This window comes from Rhea pennata, chromosome 10, assembly GCF_028389875.1.
Source record: "Rhea pennata isolate bPtePen1 chromosome 10, bPtePen1.pri, whole genome shotgun sequence".
Taxonomy (NCBI): Eukaryota; Metazoa; Chordata; class Aves; order Rheiformes; family Rheidae; genus Rhea; species Rhea pennata.
Genome location: NC_084672.1, coordinates 16,496,078 through 16,502,668, shown reverse-complemented (window position 1 = coordinate 16,502,668; position 6,591 = coordinate 16,496,078).

Genomic DNA, 6,591 nt, shown 5'->3' with positions numbered 1-6,591 from the left:
GAGCTCTTATGTAATTGACAGCACTTGCTTTAAATGCACCTTCCAGATAAAATAGCCTCATTGTACTGAAGGACATTAGTATTTCATAAAGGAGTTCAAACTGGGGAGGAGTCCTAGAGCTATTTGTGTGTCAAGTACCTTGTTCTATTGAACTAGATTATAAACAGTTTTAAGAATAGTACCATGATCTTTAATATTTGTATAAACAGCATACTGCAGATTTATGTAGTCATTATGTAAAAAGCTTCCACCTTTCTAGCTAAACTTTTTCTGATTGTCGTCTTCACTGTTATGCATGTTGAAAATGTAGCGGGACTTTTGATAGTACTAGGAAGACCAGTATCAAAAAGGAACAGTTTACTCATGCTTACACACTTTCCATCTACTATAGCAAAGTTCTGGCAGACCTTTATCATAAAGTTATGTTAATGGGAGACAGTTTTTCTGTTTTTATTAGTCATCCTTGAATTTCAGACAGGGAGTCTTCTAAAAGGCACGCTAACTCTTCCATTTAGAAAGCAAAGATTTGTTTACCACCAGTCTTTCTTTGTTAGTGTGATAAATGAGCATGAACAAACTGCTACAGACTCGGACACCTAAGGATGCTGCTCTTTCAAGCAAATAACTTGCTTTCACTTAGTATCTGACTTCAGTTCTTGCTTTTCCTTACTGTTCTCCTTATACCTATAAAAGCAAAGCAGTCAGTCAGTCATTTACTTAGGAAAAAAAATTCTGAAAACAAATATGTTTGCTAGAGACATGCCAGTTTCAGCAAGACTTGAAAAATTTCATGTCTAGCATTGGTCGTGGTTCTTGGGTTCCAAGAACTTTACTAGATAATATACAATTTCTGTGTACAAATATAATGTGACAAATCTGAAATTCAGGTTAGTCTTGTATATCCTCTTGAATGCCCTGGTAACTAAGAGTAGGCTACTGTTCATACTGCTTCAGAGGGAGGTATATGTGTGGGAGTGAGTGAAAAGAAAGAGTTGAAGCTTAAGGGTTGTGCATGAGGAGACTCCTGAGAACCTGTTTGGAGCAAAGGAAGAAAGAGCCATATTCTGCAACAACTGTGTAACCAATAACTTCTAGCATTTGTTTCATTTTGTCTTTTGCAACAAAAAAAGAGCCATTGTCTGGTATCTAGACGAGAATAATTCCGGGACTTTTAGCAAGATACTTGTATCAGCCTCATGAGGCTATAACCTCATCAGTAAAGTTTACTGAAGCATGCATTAGCCTAACGAGGCCTAGTTTCAGTCCAGCTCTAAAATGAAATATTTTTGCAATACAGGTATCGCAGTGGAGTAACTGCTCAGTTCAGTTTATATTAGGCCAGACTACCACAGATGAACTTCAGTTATGTTGGTTGGAGATCTGAAAAAGGTGGTGGTGGTCACGTACAAGTACAACTTGCTAGTGACGGAGCACTGGCACAGGTTGCCCAGAGAGCTTGTGGAGTCTCCTTCTCTGGAGATAGTCAAGGCCCACCTGGATGCAACCCTCTCTAATATGCTGCAGGCAACCCAGCTGAGCAGGGGGGTTGGACTAGATGATCTCCAGAGGCCCCTTCCACCCTCAACCATTCTGTGATGTGGTCTCAAGCAAGAGGGATGCATCTTTTCAAACCTTTTGCTTAATGCTGAATGTCCTAGATAAGTCTTTCTTGACTAGAATCAATCAGAAATTTTAGTTAGGCTGAGTGGGTGATAGATGAGTCCTGGACTAAATACATAGTTACCACACAGCCATTGTTCAGCAAGTAAAAAGATGAAAATATAGTCCACTAAACAGCTTTACCACAGCGGGTAGTTACAAAAACAAAGACAAGATCATGGTAGTAGAACTATAGGACAGCATAAGAAGATTCTGGGGTGCAAAGTAATCTTTGCTAAGCACATTTGCAGTCCATTTGCTGGGTGGAAGAACTGCCAAGTATTTGGAGTGTTCAAGAGGAATTAAGAAATAGCAGGAAGCATGTTTAATTAAACTTTCCTAGTAGCTAACCTTTCAGGAAAGATGGGAGGGGAAAGAACTTTTTGTTAAAAATAACCTCTTATGAATATTCAAAATTGACAAATAGTTAGATTTCAACTTAGACTATATCAGCAAGTGTGTCAAAAACATTATGGTTACATAAGTAACTTATTTTGATATATTTGATAAAGCTGCTTCTGTTGTTCAGCTCTTGGAAGAAAAATTCAAGAAGCTACTAAGGCGGTATTGATCTTTCTGTAGTAGTTTCTAGGAAAAGGTACAAATTAGAGTGCATTTAAAATACAGTGTCAGTTTGATTGTACTTCATGATTCATTAAATATAGCAACACATACAAAATATGTATTTACTATATGATGAATACTTGTAGCACTTAACAGATAAAGCAAGAAATGTGAAAGTCTAAAACCTTAATTTAAGCTATAGAAACATGCAAAAGACTCACATGTGACTTGCTATTTTGGCTATAGTAAGTAAGTTTATCTAAACATCTAAACTTCTCAGAAAAGCTATAAACAGTATTTCATGACACTTAATTAAGTAAAAATAAATGTGACTGTACATATGTACATATTTCACTTGATATTTCAATTGAAAACACTGAAGCAAGCTGGGATGATGATGAGAAATCTGATTGAAAACAAGGTGGCAAAAGCTTTCTAAAATACTGTAAAGAAATTTTAAAATATTTAGATCAGCAGGCCTGTCCTCTTCCTCCCCAAGGTAATTTTTGACAGATTTTAGATAAATTTTGTTATTAGAAAAATTTAAATATTATAAATGAAACTTTTATTTAAGTTTGCGCACTTAAATTTATTTATGTATGATGCATTTTAGAAGTGTTCAACAAAACAGATCTAAACAGGATATTGTACTTAAACTATAGGAAAGCTGATAACCAAAGACATTTTTAAAAAGATAATGGTATTCAACAGTTCTTTTCTGTGCGGCACATAGACAGTAACAAGTGGTATTATAATATGGAATTAGTCTTCTCTCTGAAAATGATCTAGATGTTCAAAGTTAGCTTAACAATTTACCAGGAAAATTTTGATTCTTTATAGTCTTTAGAAACACTTTAATACAATATAAACAATTAAGGCTTTTAAAATGCAAAACAAATTCAGTAGTTGAACTTGTAAATGCAGTTACAATATTGGATGCTGGGGTAACATTAAGGTGAAAAGGATTTCAATCACTTTGGTACATTTATCACTGCATTGACTGGATTTAATCACGTCATATAATTTTAAAATATAGGTTTAACTTTTAATTTTCCCTCTTTCCTGGAGGATCTACAGTATCTTGCATTAGTTCTGATTTTTACATTTCCGGTTAAAATAGGATTTAGAGAACAAGATAAATATTAGGTGATTAACAGGCTCAGAACTAAAGTGCTGATTTAATAGAGCTTAGCAGTTGCACAATTCTGTTTGGTAAAGTATCTAAGCAAAGCATCTTGAATACATTACCAATCTGCTTCAAGCAGGAAATCTCTGGAACTTTCTTAATACTTTTCATTTTTTAAAAATCTTCATTATCTTTGCAAAAAGACCCCTGTCACAACAGTTAGTATGTGAATGAATATTTGACTAACATTGCAGAACTAGTGATAACTTAAAATTCATTTTTGTGAGTATCAAACTTAAACAGTTTCATTAACAAGCTTACAAACATATATAAAATGTGATTATAAAAAGTTGTAAAAAATAAGTTATGCATCTGTTCACAAGATAAAGACAATCAAAAATCATTTATGAAACCTTTAAGAACTGCTTTCACTGGAAGCTGTAATATTAAAGACAAATCAAAAATGTCATTTAACATTAACACTGTGTCAGGTTACTGTTGGGGAAACTGATGATGGTATTTTTCCACTCCCTTATAAAATAAGTAGCCATAAGACAATCCCTTAAAAAGTGTTAACATTCTGTGACTTTGTGTAAGAACTAGTAGTGAGCATCTAAAAACAGATTTATAAATAATTTCTAAGGGAAAGAACAAGATACTTGATACTTCTCACTGTTTTCAGGACCACTGTCAAATTTTCAGACAACCTGTAAACAATGATTATACACTACAAAAATATTATATAGGAAAGAACAGTCACAATAGTGGTATGTTTGTCAAATGGGATCTGATAGTAACTTGGGGAGAAGTATTAGCTGTTTTCTTTTTCCAAGTACGAACTGTATCAAAAACTAAGTCCCACTCATTTACTGAATGTCTACACCATGCTGAAGTTAAGTCACACAAATTAACATAAGGTAATAGTACTAATAAGTTCAAGAGTTATCTAAGCATAGGTGAAGAAACACACTTGCTACAACAGATATCTCTTGAAATGGGTGTATTTCTGGTTGTTTTTAAGTGGTTCTCAAAGGTCATTTTTGTCTGCTAGCCTGAGAGAGAAGATAAGATTTTTAGGAATACAAACATACTCCTGTTAGCTAAGTATATTAAGGACAACCATCTGATTATTGCTGCTATTCATGGTAACAGTCCAGATTGCTGAACTGTAGGTAGTCTGAAAATTCACAAGCAGATTCATTGGTTTGTTCAGTCTGTCTACATTGTTACTAAATTTTTACAAGTAAACAAGGAATTTTATTTCCACAGTATTTCCCTGCAGTAAGTACAAGTCCATTTTGTAGCCTACCAAGGCTGCACTTGGGCAAAAGTATACTATTATTTACTCACCTCGCCTATGACCTGTTTTCAAGCTTTGAATTTAAATGACTTTAATGAAATCCAACTGTAAACAAAAATAGTATTCATTGCAAAACTTTCTTTTTTGGGCTCTTGTTAATCTACAGTAATAAATCACCTAAAATTGCCACCAAACTAGTGAAGATAAAAATTCCATTGGAAATGCGCATAAATGCTGAATAGGTACCATACTAAAGTGCTAACAAATCTGAGACATAGTTAAAGTCAAAACTGAGCATATTCTTGTCAAAAAATACAAAGGCTAATCTAACACTGGCTTTTCCTGTTCACCCTCCACCACCATCAAAAACTCCCGACTTTCCTATTTCATCTGAGAATTTCAAAAGGAAGTATTGATCACCCTATATTGTTCTCCTTGGAAATTCCAGCTAAAGTTAGAACTTCAGGTTTCAGTTGTTCCCCTCCATCTCCAGACTTGTAGAGCTGACAGATGTTGATAATCAAATATGCAACAATGTAATAAGTTACAAAACTGGCTTAAGTGTATACTAAAATGTCATATTTCAGTTTCCTCCTTGTGTCTATACATGGTAGTACGAAGTTCAACTAAACAGACCTTTAGTAAAAATGATTTAGGACAAGTGTTTGAGTATTGTAATACTACAGGGAAAGTTTTAAAGTAAATCCTAGAACACTTTCAGCCACCGTTAATTACTGTAAGATAGCCCTGAACTGTTAACCGTTCCAATTCACAAGACAAACTATCATGAAAAATAAACTGTATTTTGTTTAGGATTAATTCTGTTCCTAATATTTACTAAATCCTTCTGAAATCTCTAGAGCCTGGGCTTGTTATAGAATTGGTAAGGTTGGCAGGGACCTCTGGAGACCATCTAGTCCAACCTCCCTTCTCAGCAGGGTCACCTAGAGCATGGTAGACAGGGTTGCATCCAGGCGGGCCTTGAAGATCTCCAGAGAAGGAGACTCCACAACCTCTCTGGGCAACCTGTTCCAGTGCTCCATCACTCTCACAGGGAAGAAATTTCTCCTCATATTCAGGCAGAACTTCCTGTGGTTCAATTTCTGCCCATAAATGAGGCTGTTTGTTAGAGTTTTAAAGGCTGATGGCAGTGTACATTGTCAAACATAATATTATCTTACAAAATCAAATATAAGCTTTTTTTAAAAACTAATACTACATTCAGTGTAGCCTTATTACAGTATTACAGTAATAAGTACAGACAGTGTTATGAAGAACATCTCAAAGTAGTTTCAAAGTATATTAGGAAAGCAGCCATCTGATCTTCTGCAGTTCCTTCACAGCAAGTACAACTATAGCATGGACAAACAATCACAATAGCTTCATTTTAGCTGATACATGTAATATATTATATTGTGGACTTAGTAAGTACGTACTTGGACTTCAGACATTATACCATGAAGTCCATGTCCTCAGTATTAGAACAGATAGCATTAACTAGATAAAGATGTCATGGTTATGTCTAGTTTTACTATATCATGTTTAATGAGCTGCATGAATGTACAGTAAGGGATTAGGGAACCAAATCAGACCACTTTTCACCAGAACTTGAACAGATCACAGAAATGCAAAGGATAACATCACTAATATTATTCTATAGCTGATTCTGTATTTTCCTCATCTTTTGACAGAGGACAAATTAGAATGTTTTGGCAATGGTAGACAGCTTTATTTAGTTTTCCTTAACTGTTCTACAGCTCTAGTATTTAAAAGCATCAGAGTTGGTAAATGTAAACACTGACTTTTTGTCAGCCTTTGTTTCTGAAGGCAGAAATACTACTATCTGGATGTTGGCCAGTGTTTACCACAACTAGATTACAAGCATAAACAGTTTACTCATCAGCTTCAGATTGCACCACATAAACAAATCTAGGAAGAACTA